The sequence below is a fragment of the Aphelocoma coerulescens genome, chromosome 18, assembly GCF_041296385.1.
Source record: "Aphelocoma coerulescens isolate FSJ_1873_10779 chromosome 18, UR_Acoe_1.0, whole genome shotgun sequence".
Taxonomy (NCBI): domain Eukaryota; kingdom Metazoa; phylum Chordata; class Aves; order Passeriformes; family Corvidae; genus Aphelocoma; species Aphelocoma coerulescens.
This window is the reverse complement of record NC_091031.1, coordinates 12297533-12322117: the sequence shown is the minus strand read 5'-3', so window position 1 is coordinate 12322117 and position 24585 is coordinate 12297533. Positions and strand designations below refer to the sequence as shown.

General features: G+C 45.4%; 1 long non-coding RNA gene across 1 annotated transcript; it reads left to right on the top strand.

Annotated features, from left to right (window-relative positions):
* The first annotated feature begins 2 nt into the window (after positions 1-2).
* LOC138120080 (uncharacterized) lies at positions 3-24426 on the top strand. Its single transcript, XR_011155732.1, has 4 exons — positions 3-162; positions 3249-3342; positions 22974-23040; positions 23780-24426. It is a non-coding gene; the product is annotated as an uncharacterized lncRNA (long non-coding RNA).
* The last annotated feature ends 159 nt before the right edge of the window (positions 24427-24585 follow it).

Genomic DNA, 24585 nt, shown 5'->3' with positions numbered 1-24585 from the left:
GTCCTGGAGGCAGCCTGGATCTGAGCTCACCCTGATTTTGCAGCAGCTCGTGGACCCCTGTCCCTCATTTCTGTATTTTATATGAGCTGCTCAGTTCTGGGCTGGAAAAAGTGTGGGTGCTTTTCCTTCTCAGAGGAGTTGGTGCTGCAGAGGAAAGGGAAGGTGAGTCCTTGTGGGGTTCAGCATCTGCCCTGTCCTCTGTATCTCCCTGAAAACTATTCCCAGTTGTACCTGGGCTTGTGGATATTGGGAATTCATTCCCCGGTTTGGTTTGGGGGCCATTCTCAGGTGCTGTTTTGGCAAGAGCACCTAGAAGACAGAAATAAGAATGTCTGTGGTTCATGGGGCTCTGAATACAGAGAAGCGATTACTCGGAAGAAGATGGGCTAAAGGGTCTCCTTATAGCTCTGGGAACATCAGCTGAAGGAGGAAGCTCCTGAAGAAGGCAAACAGATTGATAAAGGGGTAGGTGAGGCTGTTGAAAGGTTGCTGCTAAAGATGGTGATAGCCAAGGTGGGTTTACTTTTTCTCTTGGTTGATACAAGAAAGGTGAGAAATAATTTCTTTACCATAGAAATCAAACAGATCTCCAGGTTGTGCAAGTGACCATGGCATTTCTAGGGGAGATGCTTAGGCTGATGGCAGCATCCCAGAGAAGCATCACCTTGCAGGGATGAGAATACACAGAGCAGGTAGGAATTCACCTGAAAGGGTACAGGCTGCTGCCAGGAACATCTCTGTCTGGCACTCGAAGGCTGTGGAGACCTCCCTGAGGAAGGTGAGAAAAGGTTGAAACAAGAAACGATAATCTGGAGAGTCTGTAAGCACTAGGGAAAGGTCTGGGGAAGATCTGTGAAGGCAAGAAGTGCTGGTAAAGCTTGAAGTTGAGTCCATGCTAACAAAGGCATTGAAAAAGTTGGTAGATTTCATAGGTAGAACCACATTTATTGAGCTTCAGGCCAAAATGATTCATTTAAAAGCACCTTGAAGATTGAGAAGGCTTTCACTGGGGCCTGTTTTCAGGAAAGTCTTTATTATATATGTGTATTTTCCTCGTGCCTGGTGTTCAGATGGCTGGGAGTTTGTGCTGCTGGCAGTCCCAGATCCTCAACTACCATGTATTGCAGTTTTTGTTATTTTTTTCTCCCCTTCAAAAATGTTACCTAGCCACTAGATCTGCCTGTAAGTTGCTTTATTTGAAGCTAAACTGTTATCCTCCAGTTTCTCTCTGTGGTTAAGAATCATGGTGTTAAAACTTTCCTGATGCATATATTTAGAAAGGTAATTTGTTATAAATCATTCAAACATTTCTATTGTTCAGCACCTTGTTAAATAGCTTCTTTATTAGAGAGAGGAATTCCTGTGTCAAATGTTAGTGCTGGTACCTTCAGCTAGGTTAAAACCTTATGGCCATTGCAAGTCCTCTGACCTTCCTGTAAATCAGGATTTCCTCCCTTTACAGATTAAAATTGATTTCATTAAAACACCTGATTGTTGCAGGTTCCTACAGCCTAATTCACTGGGAGAGCAGGTGGTTCCAAACACGCAGTAAGTTGGCTGGTCTCACTGTCTCTGAGCTCTTCTCACCAAGCTGTTTATTCTCTTTTCCTCCTGCTGCTTTCCCTTATCTTCCAGAGACCATGATTCCATCCTGCAGGACTTTTAGATCTCAACTTCTGCCTCTGCAATTTACTCTTTCCCCCTGAGAAGGGGCTTACAAATAGGATTGCAAGAATCAGCCGCTCTCACCGGAATAATTTGCTTAAGAACTGGAGAGCATTGTCCTCCAGGAATATTATTTACAACTATTTATAAAGTCAGCTCTAATTGTGAGGTTTAATTCACGCTCATTAAGTCCTCTGAGATGCTTGATGAGCAGCACTGCAGCAGTGCTAAGGGTTCCTGGCTATTTGAGCTGCTCACAGCAGTGAAGGCATCACCATTTTTCTTGCCTTGATCTTTTCCCCATCCCACCAGGGGCTGATAGGAAGAACATTGGTACCAGCTGCGCTCAGGAACAATCCGGATATTGGGCTTTTGCCAGAAATTACAGCCCATGTGCTGGTAGCCACCAAAACCCTGAACAAAAGGATGAAGTTTTAAAATAATATGCTCCAGAAATGGCTTGGCAGAGAAGATACAGCTGGCTGCTTTGACACTGAGGTTATTTAGCTGGGAATTCATGTGTCAAAACCTTAAAAGCTTCACCAAAGAAAATTTAAGAAAGTGCCATGATTCCAGCTAATTAAATAATGTCAGCCAAATATAATTTATTTCTCACCATCACTCATGTCTACAACAGAATTATCTCATTTTTGATTTCTAATTACTTACTCTCTCTCATTAATCTGGTCATGAATTATTTTTATAAACTTTCTGGCATTGAAGCAAAGAAATTTTTTCTTTTTAATAAGGAGAGAATCCCTAGATAATTCTGCATCACCCTTGAGAGGGAGCAGGGAGTGTAGCTTAGGTTTCATGGCACAAGCCCAGCCTCCCTTCCCAGAAACTCTGGTAGGCTCTACCCCAGGTCTTACCCAGGACTTCAGCTTATCCTTGCTCCCAGAGAAATTCCTTCTAGTACCACACTGCATATTCAGGCTCTGGTTTAGGCTTTTATTCTATCAAAAAACAGGCTTTTCCCTGCAGTTTTCATGGAAGTTTTTTCAAGTGCTTTTCGCAGAGCATCACTGGCTTTTTTGTTTCTCCCAGGATCCCTGGCTCTTCTCATAGATACAGGCTGTTTCTGAGGTTTAAAATTTGGTTCCTTCACTTGGGTCATCCATGGTTCTGTCCCAGGCATGTGTGTTCTGGTTATTGGAAGTGTTCGTGTTTCTGCTTTCCTGCTTTGGTTTGTGTGTTGTTTTTTTATCTCAAGTTCAGCTTGTTTCCAAGTCCCTGGAGCAAGTCCCGAGGATGCTCCCAAACAGGACTGGATCAGATGTGTTGCTTTTATCCAGTACCCCACCTCTTATCCCAGATAGCTCCAAGGGCAAGGAACTGGAGATGAACCTTTGTTTTCTGCTGCTCATGGGTGAATCTGTAATGTGGAGGTCTGTGCTCTGCTGGGGTTTCTGTAGCAGTGTACCCCTTGAGCATAACCCAAAGACACCAGCAAATACCCTTAGTGTGAAAGGGCCAGTCCCGGCTACAGAGCAAAGTAACTCAGGTGATTTAGAAAGGCAAGAAAGTGTTGGATGCTTTACATATATTGGCCTGACCTCCAAAAAAATCTCTTTGTTTCTAAGCGTTTCAGAAGCAGAGCCTGCTACCCTCAGCCAGCAAGAGCTCTGCATCCCGTGGGAGGAGCTGCCACTTCCAGCCAGTCTCGGTTGGTGCAAGGTAAGCTGGTTAGCAGGTGACCCGGGCAGACAGCAAGAGTTGCTCCAGCACCTCCCTGGGGAAAGCAGGAGGGAGCACAGCCAGGAATGCCAGGCAGGCAGAGTCTCAGCTGGCAGAGATCCACTGCTTTCAAAGGGTGAGCTGGGAGGAAGCTGCAGGCAGTGAACAGATGGCTGGAGGGTGGTGTGGAGAGTGGGAAAGGAAGCACTGTGCAGGGACAAATATTGGTCTTCTGTGTCCTTTGCGTGGGCTGGGGCTGGTTAGAGGTACCTTATATGTAAGGGTACTTCTGTAACTCAGCAGGTCATGCCCACCTTGACAATAAATGTGTAATTTAAGTTGGATATGGCTGACTGGCCACAGCTCGTGGAACTCACACCAGGAGTGAACTTCGGATAGGAGGAGTCACCTACAGTTCAGCATTTCCCTGGTGCTTCACCAACATCTTTCAAGGGCTATGTGTTTACAGCTGGCTTGGATTTACCATTGCCTTCTTCTCTGACATGATTTAACCCCAGCCAGGATCTCATCCCCACTCACTTACTGTCCCCTGGTGGGATGAGGGACACAACTGAGAGAGTAAATCTGAGAAAACTTGTGGCTTGAGATAAAGACAGTTCAATATGTAAAGTAAAAGCCATGTTAGGAAGCAGATCAAAACCAGTCATGCATTCCCCGCTTCCCATGGCAGTCAGGTGCTCAGCCATCCCCAGGACAGCAGGGTTCCATCAGATGTAATGGTGACTTGAGAAAACAAACACCATTCCTCCAAATGTCCTTCATTTTTACTTCTTCCCCAGCTCTATATGCTGAGCATGATGCAATATCGTCTGGAATATCCCTTGAATCAGCTGTCCTGGCTGTGTCTCCTCCCAACTCTTTGTGCCCCCTCAGCCTCCTAAGTGGTGGGATGGGGTGGACAGCAGAAAAGGCCCTGACTTTATTCCAGCCCTGTTCAGCAGTAGGGGAAACATCCCCGGGTTATCAACACTGTTTCCAGCACAAATCCAAATCACAGCCCTGTACCAGCTACTATAAAGAAAATTAACTCTGTTTCCAGCACAAATCCAAATCACAGCCCTGTACCAGCTACTATAAAGAAAATTAACTCTATCCCAGCCCAAACCCAAATCACAGCCCTGTACCAGCTACTATAAAGAAAATTAACTCTATCCCAGCCCAAACCAGCACACTTTTTCACCTGTGCCCTCCTGGATGACCAGACAGGCTCCAGTGCTGAATTTAGAAAGCTGAGCTCAGGGAGGAACAAGGGGAAAGTGAGCAGGTAAATCAAATTCATGTGGTTGCAGCCCATGTGGCTGGAGGACTCTGGTTGAGCCACGATCTGTCACTGCTGAGAACAGGGAGAGGCTCTGGCAAACCTGCCCTCAGTCCAGGATCCCACATCTCAGTGGGCAAAAGACAGACCATGCTGTTTACACCCTGCTGTAGGAGATGCAGAGCTGCTCTACTCTATGTCCCACTCTCCCCTCCTCCTAAGCCAAAACAAAACTTGAAAATCAAAAAGCCGAACAAGGAAAATGCCTCTAAAATCCAAAGGAGTTTTTGACTCATTTCTCCTCCCCAGATTTTCATTATTTCCTATAGAAAATCCATTTCACCCACAAAAACCTGCTTTGCAGAAACTTCCATGTAGTTAAAAACTAAGAAAACATCTTTTTGGAAAATGGAATATCACTAACGCTTGTGCTAATTCTGGCACAGCAGAAGGCAGCCAGATGGGGCAGTGGGAACCAGGGGGTGAGGACCTTGACAGCTGGATGTGTCTGCAGCAGGAGGGAGGTGAAAGCCCCATGTCCCAGCTGATACCTGAGCAGACCTGCAGCTGAATTCTATCAGGCAGATAGGGAGATGTGCTGGAGCCACTGGGCTGTACTGGTATCCAAATCCACCTGAAATGCTGTTCAGTCATGGGCTAAAACAGGATTGACTGCAGAAATGTCAGACAGGCCTTGGCTTTCTTTGATGATGAGAATCATGGAAAGAGTAAACTTCAGGCCAAGTACTAATACAGCTCTTCCAGGGTGAAGCTCCAGAGCACAAATCTCCTGGGGACCATCAGCACCAAGAAAGCACAGAGATGGCACCCCTGCTGAAGTGCAGTGTGGAATTTAGCAGATACCTACCCAAAACCTGGGGTCACAGTCCTGTGGGCAAGATGGAATGGCTCCAAAGTGAAGGGGGGCAGGTTTACACTAAGCATTAGGAAGAGATTCTTCCCTGTGAGAGTGGTGAGGTCCTGGCACAGGGTGCCCAGAGAAGCTGTGGCTGCCCCGTCCCTGGAAGTGTCTAAGGTCAGGTTGGATGGGGCTTGGAGCACAGCCTGGTCTGGTGGAAGGTGTCTCTGCCCATGGCAGGGAGTTTGGAACTAGTTGATCCTTGAGGTCCCTTCCAATCCAAACCATTCCATGATTCTACATGTTGCATCTCCATCTGCAGCATGGGCTGTGGTCTGCTCAGATGATCCTCAGACATGGGCATAGAACATTACTGTATTAATTTTTTCTCAAGTCTTTGTATCAAATTCTAATGTGGAGAGCCAAATCCTCATTTTGGTATAAATCAGCCCCATTTCACATGCTGCAGCTGATGTTGTCCAAGTAATTTCAGTGGTTCTTGTGGGGCTTACGGCATCTGGTGGGACCTGCTTTTATGGAGCTTCTAAGCTCAAAACACAGCAGCAAACGCCTGGACAGCCAGTCCTCAGCTGCATCCTGAGTAGCCCTGTGGCACTGATGGAGACTGGCTACCTTGACAAGGCCACAGATGTATGAAGTGATAGAGTTGTACAAGAAATCCAGCTTGCTGTCAGTCCTTGGGGAATTCATATGCCATGTGTCAGGCTGGCATTATTCATCCCTGGAGGGGAAACAGTGCTGGGATCTCATTACATTACTCTGTGTATACTTGCTTTATGCCTCTTTGAGAGCATGTTTGTCAACTCAGTTGCTCAAGTATTGTGCAGGAAAATAGTGTTTATGTATGAGCAGTGAAAAACTGTGTGCAGACGGTCAGGGGTACAATTCCAATGGGACAACATTGTGAGGGATGTGGGGGTGAGGGGTCCTGTGCAGGACATCTTGGAGTAAGCAGGTCAGGATGCTGGGATCTGGAGCACAGAGACTGGAATACCTGTAAAATGGGAGTCTATGAAACATTTGTAGAGTGTCTGCATTGCCATTTGTGGCAGAGCCCACACTGCCTGTGAAAGGGATCAACCCTTGTGCTTGTGTGTAGCTCTTTAAAGATGACGCTGAAGGGCTGTATTTGGGTTCTGCACAGACCAAACCATGGGGTCATTGCAATCGCAGAGGGTCACCTCCAGGAGTCCTGACTGTCTCAGGGACTCCACTTTCCACCCTCTCAAGGAAGGATAATAGTGGGAAACTTTGATCTTCTGGGTGTTTCTTGGCATTTTGCAGACACTCCAAAAGATTTATAATGAGGCAATTTTCTTATTCTGTGAATCCTATTTTCAGTGGCAACTTGGTCCCTTGGCACTCACTTTCCTATGGAATACTGATGGGGACTAGTTTTCTATGGCCTCTAGCTTCAAAATACAGAAGAAATTTGCTTACACTGTTAGTTAGAAGCCTATTTATGTTCTGGGCCTCAGGACCAACCATTTCTGAAAATGTTACCTCAAAACACTTCAGCCCAAGGAGTTCGGGTGGTTTTGCTGGCTCTTCAGAGGTTCACAACCCATTTAGGAGGTTATCTAGAAAGTTAAAACAAAATTCTGTGTTTTGGGAGGCTTCATTTATGCTCCTGGATTGTTTCAATGGAGTGTTTTTGGCAAGGTGCTTACCCTGCCAGACCACCTTTGTGTTGTTTCCATCTGGAGAGCAGAGCTCCCAAATCAGCCTTACCATATCCTGACAGAATCATTAGTTCTGAAGCAGCACTTAGATACTACAGATGGATCCATGCGTATCTTTTTTGCAGTCCACCGCCTTCACTCTCCCATTTTAAAGTTTAAATAATGATGTAACCTGGGAATAAACAGTAAATTCAGGAACAGCTTATAATTTAGAAAAGATTGACTAATTCTTGGCAAGGGCAAGTTGGCATAGCTGTGTTGACTTCAAGGGAGCAGAATTGATTGATGTTAACAATGTGGCTGGCCCTGTTTCTCCAGATGTTCTGGTGAATGCCTGCAGATAATGAATCCTGTCTGGAAATCTGCAGAAATTTATGAATATTTGTGGGATAAAGATGTTGTTACATGGATTACTGTGACCTCCTCCAGGCATGGCTCAGTGCAGGGCAAGAAGCAGCTCTGCTCTGCTTGCTGAGGCATAAATGCTGCCAGAGAGACCCTAATTCAGCTGTGGAGGACAAAGCTGTTGCAATCACTGCTGAGGGTGGATTTATCAAGTGAGTGATCGTAGCTCGCTCTGCGCGTGTGTGTGTGTGTGACATAAACATCTCTTATTTTCATTTGTAAAATTTCTCCTTGGCTCACCTCAGGGCAGATACTTCTGAGGGCTCAGTTACAGGAAGTTGTAGTTGCTTGACAACACTTCGGGCAGAGTGCAGGGCTGTGTCCCTGTCAGAGAGCAGATCTCTGTTTATTAATGTACTGACATCAAGCAGTGCCTAAGTCACCTGGGAAGCTGCTGAGCTTCTCACAGGGATAGAAAGAGATGAAGCCTGGAGTGTGAGGTCCTTGTGGCTGTTGCAGGAATTTCCAGTAGGTCTTTGGTCACTTTGAATCCCATTGGGATGGAAGGGCATCATCCCTGTGGAATGGTCAGTCCTTGTCTCCAAAAAGCATTGCCATTCAGACAGGAGAAATTTCATCCCTGCACCACAAGTGCAAAGGGATTTACCCAAAGATGTGCAGGGAGCCTGTGGCACTGCTTGCAATCAAAGGTGGATTCCTGGCTCTCAGCCTGCAGTTCTTTAAAGCATTTAAGCAGATACAAATCCCATCTGAGGATTGGACCTCTGCTCTCCGGAGGGATTAGAGAGTGGAAACTGTCCCTATGTGTTAGAGCAACCAACTGGCACAGTCCCTATGGAGCTTGAGGGCATGGTCCCTGCTGTCCTTCACCAGTGTCTCCCCACCTGGAGGGGTCTAAGGTGAGGAAGGGTCCTGGAGGTTTACAGCACCCAAATGATGCCTTTTGAAACAGCTGTCTAGCAACCTCCTGCTCTGCAGGTGGCACAATGAGGGTAGGAAGGGGCTAGGAGTCTCCTGAGAGTGACCTGAGATCTTTTAAAGGCTTATTTATTTAAAAATTCTTTCATTCTCCTTCTAAAAGCTGGTGGAAGGGGTCTGCGTGGTCAAATGACAGCTTCAGTGATCAATCAGTTCTTCGTAACGACCAACATCCTGCAGCAGTGAAGGGTCACAATCAATCACAACCTATTATTATTACATGATGAAACTGTAGTTATGGGAGGGAAACATGGCATAACACTTCCACATTCATCATCCCGGAGCTTCTCACTTTGGTGACACCTCTCAGACAAGTTCACTGAAGTATTTAATGAAGGTCCTTCCTTCCCCTCTTCCCTCCCTGCTGGTCCCCCTATCCTGGTTCAACACAAGCAGGAACTCAGGACGAAACCAGATGAGGGAAAAATGTGGAAAGAGTTCATTGCATCAAACCTCTTCAGATCAAATCCCTTGCGTCCTTACTGTTCCCCTGGTGCCACAATATGTCACACATCTGTGAAAGTAGGAATAATTTCTTTTTGCTGGAAATTCTAAATATTTTTAAAATTAAAACAATGATATCTTGGCTGACCACAAAGGTTAAAAACAAGAGAAGAATGAGCCCCTGGAGTTTATGTTGCTCCAAGATGAATTATTGTGAGAGAAACAAAGGAAAAGTTCAGAATTGGCTCTTTTCATCAAGAGTTTGATTTCATTTTGAAATTATCTGAAGAAAAGTGCCTTTATAGAGTTTTTATATATAAGAGAAATGAATTAAGTATTTTGGAGTTAGCCAAAGAAAATTTTTGTTTAAAATATTAGTCAGAAACTTCCCTCTCATTCTGAAGAGGTCAAATACTGCCAGAAATGAGCCTTTTGATGAGCAGTTGGATGGATTTAGATGACCTCGAGGTTCCTTCTAGCCTATCTTCTGTGACCCTCTGACATTAATCTCTGTTCTGATGGCCTGATCATCAATTATCACTGGATAAAGGAAAATGTATTTTGATAATGTCTCCTTGGCTGTGTTTGCTCAGGCTGTTTCCTTGCCCTTAGAATGCTGTGCTGGGAAAGGATCTGGAACACACCTGTACTGAGTTTTGGCTTCCACAGGGGGTTGTTCAGAAGCTGTTACAGATCATGGTGGGTTTGGTTATGTTCCTGTAATGCCCTGGAGCACAAGGAGAATAAAATGCCCCTTGTATCCTCACACCTAGACCTCCCCAGTGAATTAAATGGGTGAAGTCCAGTTCCTTGTTCCAGTTCATGAGGGTGGAGGGGATCCAGGTCAGTTATATCCCTGAAGTGGCACCTCGTGGGGTTGAAGGGAGTCTGGACCAAAATAACCATAGGGCTGATCTCTACTCCTAGGGCAGGTCTGATAAACTGGGCAGAGGGTGTTTTCTCTGCAGTAAACTAGCAGTAACTTGAGCTGCTCTGATGCCTGCCCATGAGCAGCCGTTTCTCTGTTCAGCAGAAGACCACAGCCAATGCAACATCTCCCTCTCATTTAGTCTCCAGCCTGCTTTTCCCCAGGGAGTGGCTTCCAACACTGGCAGAAATCTCCCCCGCTCCCATGGATTGACAGCTTTTTCCCTTCCCTTTCTCCCCCCGGTTGTGTTGATATTCACTGGTCAATCTCTTCACTGAGCTGTTTTTGTGCTGATAAAGGGTACAATGATTTTTCCATCACCTATTTTATTTTTCATCCCGTGTTCCTGAATTGTAATTGAAGAAATCTTGCTTGTGAAATCTTCAGCATAAGGGTGGCAAAGCTGGGTTAGAAACAGGGGATTTCTGCTGCAAAACATCCGAAGTGTCTTGTGGCTGTCTCTGCTTGGAGTAGCCTTGTGCAGTGCCAGGAAAACTGAAAGCAGCTCATCTGTTTGTAAACTTCTCTTGATCCTGGAGACTGGGCTCACATGGAGCACTGCCTTGGAGAGGAGGGTGTCATTGGGCTGGAGAAGACCCTGAGTTGCTCATCCAATAAACTTTTGAAGTGTTTCCTACCAGAGGATAAAAAATTCTCCATCACAGAATCACAGAATATCCCAAGCTGGAAGGGACTCACAAGTATCAACAGGTCCAACCTCTGACTCTGCACAGAAATCCCAACAATCCCATCCTGTGCATCCCTGGCAGTGGTGTCCAAATGCTCCTGGAGCTCTGACAGCCTTGGGGCTGTGCCCATTCCCTGGGAGCCTGGGCAGTGCCTCTGAGGGAGACCACCCTCTGAGGGGAGAACCTTTTTCTAATATCCAACCTAAACCTTCCATGACACAGCTCCTGCCATTCCCTGGGATCCTGTCCCTGATCACAGAGAGCAGAGATCAGAGCTGTCCCTCTGCTGTCCCTCGGGAGGGAGTTGTGGCTTCTCTGAGGTCTCCCCTCAGCCTCTTCCTCTCCAGCATGAACAAACTCAGCACAAAACAAGAGAGAGAAAATAAAAAGCATCACTGAGACAATCTTCCTCTTCAATGAACTGCAGAGGTTTTGTGTCTCCAGTTATTTATTCTTAGACCTTTCTTATAAAAATGTTAGTACAGAGTTCACAAGAGCAGAACCCTAATCGACACACAGTGTGTATTAAATAAATAATAAATGGGAATGAAGTATCAATGAGTGGTGTCTATGGCAGACATCTGTTTTCTCACTGGCCTGCAGCCATCCTTTCCTGGGCTGTGATCACACCAGCCAAGCGAGGTCAGCCAAGTTCAGCTCTTGGATGAGGATCAGCTTGTGGATGCAGTGCTATGGGAGCTGTGTGCTGGTACCTGTAGGCTTCTTCACTGGCATCTGCCCTTCCTGAGAGCAGAGGTAATGTCAGGCAGGTCATCAACCTCCCTGGGATGATCATCTTGAAATGCTGTACTCACTGACAAAATCAGTGTGCAGCTGTGGCTGCCCATGGATTAGGAAAAGCTTCTGGCTAAAGATTTTTCCTGAATATTGTGATATATTCATGTTTTTATGTGATGCTGAATGGCAGAAAGGCACGAGACTAGCTTCTTGGCAAGCAAAGAGCATGAACACCCAAACAAATGAGGATTGGTGCTATTCACAGGAAGGAACAAAAGATGTAGAAGATTTTGGAAGAGTTTTAATAAAAAAGAAAGAAAAATCATGGTTTCACAGTGATGAAGCAGTTTCAGATGGTGCTGACTGATGTCAGTGGGGCTTTGGCAGAGTGAGGAGAGAGCAGTCCCTGAGACGACCAGATGTGGCTCTGATTCCACTTAATCTCTGTAGCAGGAGAGGTTTTGGTTCTGAGAACTAAATTCTCCTATCTAGAGCATAGATATGAATAGATGCAAAGGCATTTCTTGAGGTGGAAAAGTATTTTTTTTTCAGCTTTGCCCCCTTCCTCCTAGAAGTAGACTGAGCTGTGCCTCCAGTGCCATTAGAACTGCGGAATTGCCCACTGGAGGAGGCCCACAGCTGTCGGTCAAATGTCCCTGTTCTGCGCACCTGCTGCCAGAGCTCCATTAAGTACTAATGGTAGAAATGAAGTAAAATTAGAAAGCTGAGAGTTGCATTGTAATAGTGTGTGCCCTTGTGGTAGGGACTGAAGGAAAATGCCAAATATAATGGATTTCATGATAAAAATTGCAGGAAACAATGGTTCTGTGTGATGACAACTCCTGGAGCGGAGCAGAAGTTATGTTGATGTTATCATGTACTTAATGAGATGTTTTGAACCCAAAACACTTCACACTGGGGATGTCACTGGCTTCATGTAGTTTTAAGGGAGGGTTCGCAAGTGGTATTTGGCCTCTGGAAAAGGCCAATTAGTTTAAACGACACTTCAGCCCGAATGACAGAACGTGAGCGATCGCCCAGGATCTGGGTAGCTAATGGTGCCTTTCAGTTTGAGCCTGTCTGTTTAAATACTGTCAGGAACCCGGTGTTGAGACAAGCAGTTTCTTGGTTTTGCCTTCTCAGGGTCATGGGAAACGGCTGTTCCTCTCTGGAGTGTCCCGGGAGATGCAGGCACATCCCTGCCCCAGGGATGGAAACGCAGCCAGAGCCCTCTGCCTGCAGCTGGTGAAGGGTCAGGGAAAGATCCAAGGGGCTGAGCAGTGTTACAAAGTGTCACAAAGGTCATTCAAATTCAGGGTCTACTCAGTAACATCAGGATGAAATACCTGCCCTCTCCATTGTTTCCTACCTTCACCCAGCCCCCCGCAGCCCAAGTGGTGGACAGCACCAGGAGACAACCTCACTGGGCATGGGGACATACCACAGCAAAGCATCAGGGCACACAGGTATCAAGTTCCTCCTCAGGTGTTTATCCTTGCTGGTTTCTCACTGGAAGAGGTCAAAATGAGATAACTTCACACCTTGGAAGACCTGGGTTACAGCCCATGAGTGGAGCAGGACTAGGAGGGTCCTAGGAGAGTAGGTCTCTCCTGGCTGCTGAGATGGGCAGCTCTGGAAGTTCCAAGTCTTAGGGATGGACATCTGGGGAAAACACTGATCTTGGTTTTGCCAGACTGATGGGAGGAGCATCAGAGCAGCTTCAGGTGCTCCATCTACACTGTGTATGGAGGTAAGTCAGGCCAAGATGTGTATCCCTGATGTGTTTAATTCAAAATAATGAGCTGTGGAGGTTCACCAGTCTACAAGGGAATCTGAACATTTCTTCAGGATGTTCACCCAGAGAGTAGTCACTGGTTTTGGAGGAAAGATGTCACACACTGTGTCACCTTGATGGGAAACAGTAACCCAGCAGGACTCAGCACCAGAGAGTCCTGTTTCAGTCACCAAGCACTGCAAAAGTGAGAATGAATGGGAGCCTCGGGGCTGATTTCCCCCTCTTGCGGCTGATAAAACTCCACCAAGGTTATAACCCAGCAGCCAGGAATGACAGCACTGAAGCCTCAGAGGGATAAAGCTGGTCTTCCCCCAGCCTGACAGTAACAAATGGGCTCAGGTGGGTCCTTTACCTTGGAATCATAGAATCACTAAGATTGGAAAAGACCATCAAGATCGTCGAGTCCAACCTTCCTGTGCTGCTGTGATGAGCTCTGTAACCTTCCACTTCTCCAGAAACTTGCATCCCGGCCTAATCTTCCTTTAAATTTATCTTAATTATTAATGCAACACATCTGTTAGAAGTCATGTCAGCTCAGAATAAGGGAAGGGATTAAGGTAGGTTTTGGGATATGCTTCAAGTCTCTGTACTTAGCATTTCTAATACTGAAATCTTTAAATGGACAGAAAAGTTTGTCCAGAGCCCAAAGTCATCAGCTCATTACTGAATTTAATGCACAGTGTGACTAATTAAGATTTAGGAGCTTGCATTATATGTAATAGTGCTCTTCCTGGGCTTGCGTGTAGGAAGGGACCCAGCATCAGAGAGCGGTCTCGCCTGCCCAGCCTGTGTGCTGCTGGGTCTGTACCATCCCCTGAGCTGGGACCAGGCACCCACCACCAGGGGTGTTATCCTGCACCTCCCATGGAAGGGCTGGCGTCCCCAGGGGCACACTGGAGCCCCAGTTCTGCCATTGCCCTTGGCAAATGGTTCATCATTCCCTGCCTGCAAGTGGGGGTAATTTCTTAGGCTGTCACCGAGCTGTTAAAAATTCTTGCATCTTCCTAGGAAATAGGGTTGCATGTAAGGGTGGGCAGCAAAACTGAAGAGGAATTGTACCTTTGAAATAACAATGACAGAGCCAGAAATAAATTTCTATAGCTGTGGAATCCCAAATCCATGCTCCCTCAACAGTCAGCAGAAAACTGGGGATACTCCCAAACTATGGCTGAGGAGAGCTGTCTGCGAAAGCAGAGCCGTAAATGTTGGCCCTGATACATTCAGGACAAAGTTAATTATCTCAAAAAGAGTAATTCTGTTGGGTGCAAGCCAAATACTGTTTCGCTTACATTTACATGTTGTCTGAAATGATTTGTCAACAATCTTCTGTAATTAGATCTTGATTTAGGCTAATCAGGGTATGTCTTGTTAACTCAAAGTGTGTATTTAAACCCCCATTGAACGTAGTAGGACACAAGCACATGCTGAAGAAATATGAAATATTTTCACAAAAAGAGTAAACTGAAAGCCTTTTTTGCTGTTTCAACCATTCTTTCCACTGGCAAGGAAAAAAATCCATTATTCTAATATCATGAGCTGTCTCCAATTATTTTGCCAAGCTGGGAAATTTGTGAAAATTCCACTCTGGAAATGTGAAAGCAAAACATGCTAGTATGTTAAAGTGGTTTAAAGCCACTGCTGAGAAAGTGGTGACATGATGGCTTTGTTCCAATTTTCTATCTGTGTTGGGTTTTTTGTTTTGCCTTTTGTCCCTACAGGAATTCCAGGACTGACTCAATTTTGTAAAAGTCACTTGGATTCCACAAGGACTGAATTTGCAGCCTTGCTAATGCAATTAACATCTATTAGTGAGCGTGTGCCCCGAGCAGCTTAATAGGAAAATCTAATAACGTGTCCTATTGGAATGTTCCCTGTTAAATCGTCAAAGTGCTTTTGTGTATGTTTTCTGTAGGCAGCACTATATAATGGAAATGTTACACAAATTAGTATTAGGCCCTTGGTGAAATGGGATCTTTTATTTAATTTGATTTTACAGCCCGGATGCAGAGTGATTGCTGCCTTGGCCTTGCCAGCATGTGGCCAGGCAGAATTAGGTTTTGCTGGGATCACCTTTGGAATGACTCCTCCACAGCCCTTGCCTACAGAGTGGCCGGGGTTCGCTTTTTACCTGACCTGTAAATGGCATTAATAATGTCCTTGTGGAGCAATAGCATGGCAGGATGGGCTCCATAAAAGCAGGAATCCTGTGGCTGACCAGTGTTGTGTTTTACTTTTTTAAGGTGGGTAATAAAAGAAGAAAATTGAAAGCTCGTGCCTTTGGTTTTGTTTGGGAGCAGAGGTGCAGGTGTTTGAATAAAGCCCCCCTTGTTCTTTGGGTGCCGCTGCTGCCCCATTTGCTGGAGCCCCATTGGGTTTACTCAGGGGCTTAGTGGTGGTTAATGGAGCAGGAACAGTTGGACCCTCATGCCAAGTTCTCTCAGTGTCCTGGGACTGCAGAGAGAACAGCTGGGTCTCCCGCTGGGAAGGGACAGAGGGCTAGGAGAGCACAGCCACTGCTCTGCTCATGGGGTGCCAGCCATGAGTGCCCACAGCTGGGCAATGTCTCCATCATCCCTGCTTTACTCCTGGGAGAACTGAGTCGTGAGGAGGGTGATGCTCCCATCCCCTTGGACTTGGGGAAGGGTGAAATCCCAGAGGAGCTGCTTCTCTTCTCAGTAACTACACAGTAACCTTGGTAAGTCAGCAGTATATGCCCACATTAACCTCTTCCCTGCAAAATCAGAGTGGCAAATGTTCATGCTGCATGAAGGAGATGATGGGTTGTCTCAGTTTGGGGTGGTGCAGCTCTGAGAATTCAGTCTCAGCAAAATACTTAGTGAAAAGTGAGATTTCTTCCTCTTTTAGTTGTTTCTCTTCTGGAGAGGAGAAGGGACAAACATCCCCCTGGAAGGAGAAAAAGGAGGGCAATTTGTTAAGAAACTCTCTGAGATGGGCAGCATTCTGCAGTTAATACGTAAGGGGAAGGGTTTGCCTCTCTCTTCAGGCTGCTGCTTTAACTCACCCCAGGAGGAAACCACCAGGCCAGGGGCACTTTAATTTTTCATCAGGCAAACCTGTTTCCTTCCCTATTGAGGAGAATTTCTTCTTTAGAGCAGACTGATTCTGTCCTATGCACCATCTTGTACTTGGGGCTTGCAGCACAGCTCCGGCAGCTCCTTCTGCAGCATTGGGCACTTCTCAGATGTGTCTGAAGTCGAGATCTCCTCCAGGAGAAGCTCTGGGTGTAAATTGGGCTGATTGCACTGCAAGAATAGCAGATTATGGAAGACTTTGCTGAGCAGCCCCCTTGAGTTCTGCCTCCCTTGGAGCAGCAATATGCCTGTCAGCAGCTAACCCTGGGCTGCACAGCCAGTGTCCAAGTGTCCCTGAGCCTGAAATAGCCACGTTTGGTTTGGATTTAATGGCAATTTCCCTCAAAGCAGTGGCCCAGCAGCTCACACATAAATTTGAGCAACCTGGTCTAGAGGAAATTGTCCCTGCCCATGGCAGGGCTTTGGAATGAGATGGTCGTTAAGGTCCCTTCCAACCCAAACCATTCTGGGATTCTGTCTTTCAGAAAAGCACCATGAGCATGGCAGGAGCTTCCCCGGGTACAAATTCTCTCCCAAACATTGAGATGCTAAAATGAAACTGCAAACTCAGGAGCAGACCCAGGCTTCCTGGTTCAGTGAACTGTGAGCTGCTGTCCTGATCCAAAAGAAAACAGGAAAACTGGACTTTCCAAAAATACTGTCAGGATTCTGACAGAGTTTTCCTGCTGGCTTTCAACAGCATTTAAGCAAAGCTAGAACTGAATTGATAGTGCTGGTATGCAAGGGCTGGGGAACAGGGAGGGGGGATAGAGAAGGGAAATTATTTGGGCAGTTCTCAATGGAAAATGATTTTAACAACAACAAACCCATTCTGTCTGTTTGTAAAACAATGAACTTTAAATCCTTGTGCCCTCTAAGTGAAAAGCCCCTGGGCAGGGACAGCTTTGACCAAAATCATTTAACAGGGAAGCCTACACTTGCATGTTCCCATTACCAGTTGCAAGAGCCTATGAGTGTCTTTATAGATTTCTGCTGTTGTAAAGGAAAAAAAGAATTGTTGATTCCTCATACTGATGAGTCTGTAAAACCTTTGCTTGGATTCTTTTGGTTAGTTCTGGTTTTTGGGGGGGAGGGTTTAATGTTGTTGGGTTTTTCTTCTATTTTTATTTCTCTATGAATATTAAAGCAGTTCTCAGAAGCTGGCTGGGTTCACTTTCACTTTGAATTAGATAAGCTGAGGCAAATACTTGCCTAAGATCGTAAAATGGATAAATGACAACATTTGGGGTAGAACCCAAGTTTTTCCTGGTTCAAGCTGGCTGTGCAGAGACTCAAGAGGGCTTCCCTGGAAGCAGGTCAGGACTATTTCCCTCACCTGTGAGCCGAGCTCTCTCCTAGCAGCAGGGCCATAGACCCCACTTTGTACCATTTAACTGCTGATTTATATCTTTACTGGAAGGCCTTACACACAGGCAGACCTGGAAGTAACAGTACTTGATAAAATCCTTCAGTTTTCTTGGTTGTAATTGATGTCAGCAGTTTCATGCCTGCATGGAGCATCAGAGTGAACCATGTGGAAATGACTGATGAGATGTTGGGTCCATGTCAGGAGAAGGGGCAAGAGCTGCCTTTCTCTTGAAGTATTTGGCTTTTATTAGCTACCTGTAACTGCAAACAGTCATATTGGGACTTCTCTGGCCAAGAACCACTTGGTTTAGGTGCAGCATAGAGAGAAACCTTTTTTCATGCCTGTGATGCTGCTGTCTTGGGTCCCCACCACGTTATGCTTCTCTTGGTTGAATATTGCTGCTCAGCTAAATTTAAATTAATTTCTATCCTACGGGACATTGTATTCCATGATGGGAAGTCTTAGTGAGTGCTGGGTGAAAGAGGGATGTGGGTCCGAGGACAGTGCTGTGGCTCTGTGTGTGTGTGTGTCTGCGTGTGTGTCCTCACTGGTGTCACCTGGGCCAACTTGTCCTGGCCTCAAGTCTCCTGAAGGCGTGAGATGGCTACAGAAGCATGACCTCTATGAGACCTTGGAGTCAATCCCATGCATTTGAGAGAAAAACATTGATGTTCAGGAGGAAAAGTAATAGAAACTGCTGTCTGGGGCGGTGGGACACAATGTCCCAGCCACATCCTGGCCATGGCATGTGTTGTGGCCCTGGGTCAGGCTCTCCAAGGACATGCTGGTGGTATTTGTCCTTGTAGAGCCAGCGGCTGAACTTCCTGATGCACGGTTTGGAAGCTTTCATGGTTTGAATCTTCCTGTGATCTGGGGCAGTGAAACTAAATGTAGAGGAGTGAGAAAAAGGGGTGAAAGGTGGAAAAGGAGAGACAAAGTGGAATATTGTGCTAGGTTTTGTCTTCAGCCGAACCCCAAGCTGTGTTTTATCAGATGCTCTTGTCGCAAAGACTGTTTTCTGCAGGGACAGTGTCTGGGTGATGCTGATACGAGCAGGAGTTTGGGATTTGTGATGGGATATCTGGTTTGAATCAAATAAAGAATCACTCTGAATCCCTGCCCAAAGCACAAATGAAGCCTGCAGCATGTTAACAAGATGAGAAAGTCTGGCCAACTCACTTAATCTATTCCAGGCTCCTCTTGGCTTCCAGGTGTTCATCCTGGATCACAAGCCAAAACATCCTGGGAGAGGCTCTTGCTGTCATATTTTCAGCCCATCTGATAAGGCTCTTGCCTCCGAGCCGGCATGCTGCTGCAAGATTCCCACTCTGCCTTAGCCAGGGATGTCAGCTTAGGGCTTCAAGGCCAGATCTAAACTGTAAATAGAAAAATAGAGGTTTTGTCAACTAAATGCCTCACCATCTGTATGCCTTCAACCTCAGAGTTCCCTGGGATATGTGCTTTTTCCATGGATGGGCAACTTACTTTCTTGTCCAGAGCCCTATCAATCCTCATGTCACTTCTCTCTATTTTAAAGGGTGTGCAAGGAACTGGGCAATGCTGGTTGATCTAAGGGAGGTCCAAGCTCACTTCTGTCCCCAGACAAATCTACCTGACAGCCACATGCTCCCTTGTTGACAAAACCATGCTAGGGACATCTTGACTGTGCCTAGGATTCCAGATGGTCTTAAGGAAGCAAGGAGAGGCCCATGCTAAAGTGGGAACGGGTTTGGGGCTGATGATGGTCATACTCTTCATACTACATTCACAATTCACAGCTCTAGACTTGGACTTCCTTGTTCTTCCTTGACTCTCTGGGCTCTGACTTGCTTTGCAAAGAGCAATGTAGTTTTTGGCAAGGCTCAGTAACCCCTGCTGGAAGGAAAAAGCCCCTGAGCTGTGCCCATGACCAGCCTTCTCTGAGGAACCTGGTGAGTGAGGGGGGAGGAGAAGAAGCAAGAAAGAGGAAAGCCTCCTCTCTGATGATTTTCCCAAGCACTTGATGGAGATTGGACTGCCCCAACAAGGCTAAAACTCAACCCAAGGGGCTTGTCTTTGCCACAAACCCCTGGCTTTTCCATAGTTAAATAGAAGATGCTTCAGACTGACTTTTCAGTGTTTCTCTGAATTATCTGTGTGTTCTCCTGTACATTGCAAGTACTTGCATTTTTTTCCCCCAAAGAGCTGAATCTAGTCACTTTTTTCCTCTAGGCTTCAGAGGAAATGGAAAGGTACTTAACTTATGTTTTATTCATTGCAGTCACTATCTCTTGTTAATTTACTTACATTATTTACAGAATTTTAAAGTATTTTGTGTGTCAGGCAGCATCCCAGGCCCTATAAAATGCTAATTTTCAAACTGTATCAGAGGCAAACATCTTTCCTGGGCCTCTAGGTAGACAAAGGGTCATCCCCATTCCTAATTTATTTTTTATGATTCTATATTTAAATGCAATAAAGCCTGCTTGAATGGCAGATCTCAGGCAACCCACTTCTCTGTGCAGTTAAGTTTTATGAAGATCCATTGTGCTTGTGCTACTGGTACAATAAATTTAATTTTTGATCTAGTGTCCTTAATTACTAAGGATGACTGAACCTGGTTTAAATACAGGAATAACTATCTTGGATTTTTGCCCTCAATGGGAATGAACATAGGGTTCCGAAAGTTCAAGTAACTTTCTGAAAAGAAACTAAGTTTTATTTTCACAGTGGCTTCTTTGCACTTCCTGGTTCCAGTGAGAGAGGAAGTGGGGGAAAACTCAAACCCCAGAAGGGTCTTAATGTTTTAGGTTTTAATCTCATGTCTGTGAGCTCTCGGCAAATTGGTCCATTTCCCAGCCTTGGGGAGTTGGAATCTTTCAAAGTGCTGGGGCAGTGGACACCATAAAATTGAGCAACACATGAAGATTTAGGGACATTTTAAGATAGTCTGAATCACTGTGACATGCCTGAACCATGTGTTTCGTACTGCTCAGTTCACTCTCAAGGTTTAAGGCCTATGAATAGGAAACATGAGACAGTAGATTCCAGTGGCTTTTGTCCTGGCAGAGTAAGGCCAGAGGTGTGTGGTCACCACAGCACACCCTATGAGTGTCTCTTGGTCACAGTGGTTGTCACCACTGGTGTCTGCTGTACTTCTCCAGGTGTCTCTGAGGCATGCTCTTCTACCCAGCTAAGAAGATATGATGGTCCCACTGTGGCAGGGAGAACAGCTTATCCAGGCCTCTCCTGATAGCTCTGGAGAAATCTTAGGTGAAAATGAGATGTTCTGGTGTGAAGTATCACATTTCTGCTTGCTGAATGTGGGAACAAACAACCCCACAGGTCTGGAGCTGCTCCAGGAGAAGGGAGGCCGAGGCTGTGGTGCAAAGGAAGTTAACAGTGAGGTTAGTGCAGGGTCAGGCATGATCCCAGGAGTGGCCAGGGCTGGATGGGCACTGGAACACCATCCAACTCTCCCTTGCAGACACTGTCCTGGGCTCCTGCCATGGTTTACAAGACAGACAATTTCTCCTTGGCTCCTCCTGAGGTCTGCCTGAACCAGGATGCCAGTTCCCCATCTGTTCAGCCTCCAGCAGTGCTGGTGTGCCATGGCAGCAGCTCCTTCATTCTCTATGGAGAGGTCACATCATGATAAGTTAAGTGACCTAATCTCAAAATTAATGTAAAGGTGGCATTGAATGCTCTGACATAGTGTGTCTGATCAAAACATGTTGGCAGACTTGAAGACTGCCAAGTTTGAGCCTTGTAGCCGCCCTGAGAAACATTGCAGGGTTACCACACATTGTCATCACAATTATTTTTCTGTGCTTGGAGTTTCAAGAAAGTTTCAAGATTTTTCTAGTGAAGGTATCATGGAATTTAATGTACAATGCTGCTGTGACTGCCTCCTCCATTCAGTGCAAGGTTCAGGGCTTCACTGGGCAGGTGATCCTGCTTGAGGTGTAGCACTGCAACCTGCAACCTGAGCTCAGGCAATCTCTGGATCACCTTCAACCCTCACTCCTTGGAGGCCAAAGCCAAGTTACCATCGCCTCACAATACAGATATTGCTTCATCTGTAAAAGGAGGTCAGTGACACGAAATGGTGTGAATAAATGGTGTCAGCAGAAGGGGACGTGGCCCTGCTGAGACACTCTTGATATGTGATATTGTGATGTGAAAGGCTCGGCCCCAAAATAGCACCAGGGCATCCTGTGGGTGTGAGCAGCTGCTCATGGAGTTCTCAGTGGAACAGCTCTGCCAGCAGCTGGGTGGTGATGATGTCCTGCTCTATCCTATCCCAGTCACAGCCACCTTTCTGGCCCAGCTTCTTCCTTTCATAGCACTTTTTTCAGTACTGGGGTTGTTTTCAGTGGAACAGGTAAAGTTCTCATGAGGCTGGTTGATGCTCCAACACAGGTTTTTGGAGGGAGCAGCTGTGATGTTTCCAACTGTTATGATATCTCTTTTGGAAAAATGACAGATACTTTTTTTGGAAATGACTGGGAAACCTTGGAGCTTTTCTACTGCTGGAAGCCAGGGAGGTCTCGTGAGGCTGCTACACTCTTCCAGTACTCACTGTGAAGAGAAACATCTGAAAAAACACTGTCCAGTAGACACTGTGGTCCTGACCACCATCTCCAAAAGAGCACAAAATCCTTTTGTAACTTTGAAGTTCACTAGTCCATGTGTCCATGACAGACACTCACAGGACAAGCTGTTCCATTCTCCTGGACTCTAAGAGGATCTGGGTGAAGTGCAAGGCCGTGCAACACTGAGGAGTCTGCTAACCACAGCTAGCTCAGGTTTTGAGTTGTATCCTTGATGTTAGATTTTGGTTTTTTTTTGGGGGGGGGGGGCGTATTTTCTAAGTCAACAACCTGCACATGTGGCATTATGCTGCTCAAAATTTCCTTGTGTGTGCACTGTAGCCAGAAGGAATACACTTAACATACAAAAGCTGTCATTCTACTGAGGAAAAAAAAATCCCATTTACAAGCTTGTTTGAAAGATTTCCTCCCCCTTTCATCTTAACCAAGAAATTGGCATGTTAATAAATGCAAGCCCCAAGAATCTGAATGCTGCTCAGACACTGTGAACAGGTTTCTCTGCAGCAGTATGAAGCTCCCTGGGAGCCTGAATGCTGCTCACCCAGCCCAAGAGCACACCCTGCTCTGGAGCTGGTTCTGCCACCTCCAGTCAAGTCAGGGACACAGTCCTGGCTTAGGATGTGTTAGATTTATCAGCAAAGCAGAGCCAATAGTATATGAATTTTGATAGGAGTTAAGAATATGATAATTTTTCAAGTCATTCTGTATGAAGTCCTTACGAAGTGGGGAATGACATCTAAAGCTGCCCATTGGAAATCACTGGCAGCTAAATTTAAATATGTTCCTCTTCCATCCACAGTCTTGTCACTATCTTGCTGCCATATTCCAGTGAGCCCATGGATCTACGTCACCTTCTTTCACCATGAGTAAGACCACCAATTCCTGCAAACGTTCTCTTCAAGTTGACTCAAATATACATTGCCAAATATTTTCCTTTTCCCTGTCTCACTATGAGGGAGAAAATCCTTCCTGATGGTTTCCTAAATACACACTATGTGTCATTTACCAACATTGGTTAAATCTAAATAATTAAATCCTTCTATTCCCCAAAAAAACCTGTTTGTTCTGTGATGTCAAAGCCTGGCCTTGGTGACATCATTAATCATCACAGGAATTGCTGTGATGCCCCAGGAAATTACTGGCTAAAGAAGTCATGAGCCATTCACTGAATGGAGGAAGAAAAAGATTCTCTTCAGATAAGAGCATGGGAAAAGAAAGAATGGAAATTTAGAATAGGTTAAAGGATCTTTTAATGTGCAGAATGTAATATTTCCTTGTGTGTGTCAGAGACAAATTTTTTTTTTGCAAGGTAAAGAATCTCCAAGGAAATACCTTCTAAATAGGCTTATATATCCAGGTACAATAGGAAGAGAATGCTATAATTATGAATCTGTGTACCTGGAGATAAATGAAAGGGGGCCGCTCTTTCTCTGAGGGCTATACTGGAATGCTTCCTGATCCCAGAAACCTCCTTTATGCACATGAAAGTTAAGATATTCCAAGCTGGATCTCCCATCTGATCATTTCCAGTGCACTTGCTGCAGTGTATTATACATCCAGGATGTAATTTGCTTTCGTGAAATTGTCATTTTTATTCCTAAATAGCTGGTGACCACTGGGCTAAAGACAGCTCTCCAAAAGCGACCTTGAAGATTGCACACCATTACCGACGCCTTGTTTAAATTGCAGAGAAATGCTGGGGCTGCATAATAAGATGCTGATTGTCAGGCTGAGCAAGCAAACTGAGATGAAAATGATGTTGGGAAGAACTGCTGCTTTGACATCTCCTCCTGCACTGTTCAAAATGCTTTTCTTGATTCTCTGTTCATCCACTATCTTTCCTCTGCAAACTTCCTGGAGATAAGTTTCTGCTCTTCTTGGACAAATATTTTTCAGAATAAACAGGGGGGCAGAGGGAAAGTGTTTGTTTTATACCTTTGTGAAGTGATGAAAAAAATCTCCATGTTCTGCAGCCCTTGAACCATTGTTCTTTTGTGGTTTTGGCAGAAATGTTTGAGCTGTATTGATTTCTTGTAAAATGAAATGTTAACAAATGTGTAGCAACAATGGAAGTTGTTTCCTTCTCTTTCTTGTGAATTTTCTGAGCCTGGAGGATTTTTTTGACCTTTATTCCCTAAGCTCCTGGTTGGAAATTGAATGAAGTTCATGGGAAAACTCAGTGTAGCAATTAGTGGTGTGTTCAGCTGGCTTCTCCCTCCTTGTAGTGTCTGTGTCACATGAACCTGCCTGACATGGTGAAAATAACAACAATTAAATATCCACAAAACTTTGGATGTGAGGCAGCATAATAATAATTGTTAACTTCTTTTTCTTATTATTTCAAAATTTATTAATGAATATTCTCTTGGAGGGGGAAGCTCCTTGACAAGTTAATCTCACTCCTGGCTTAG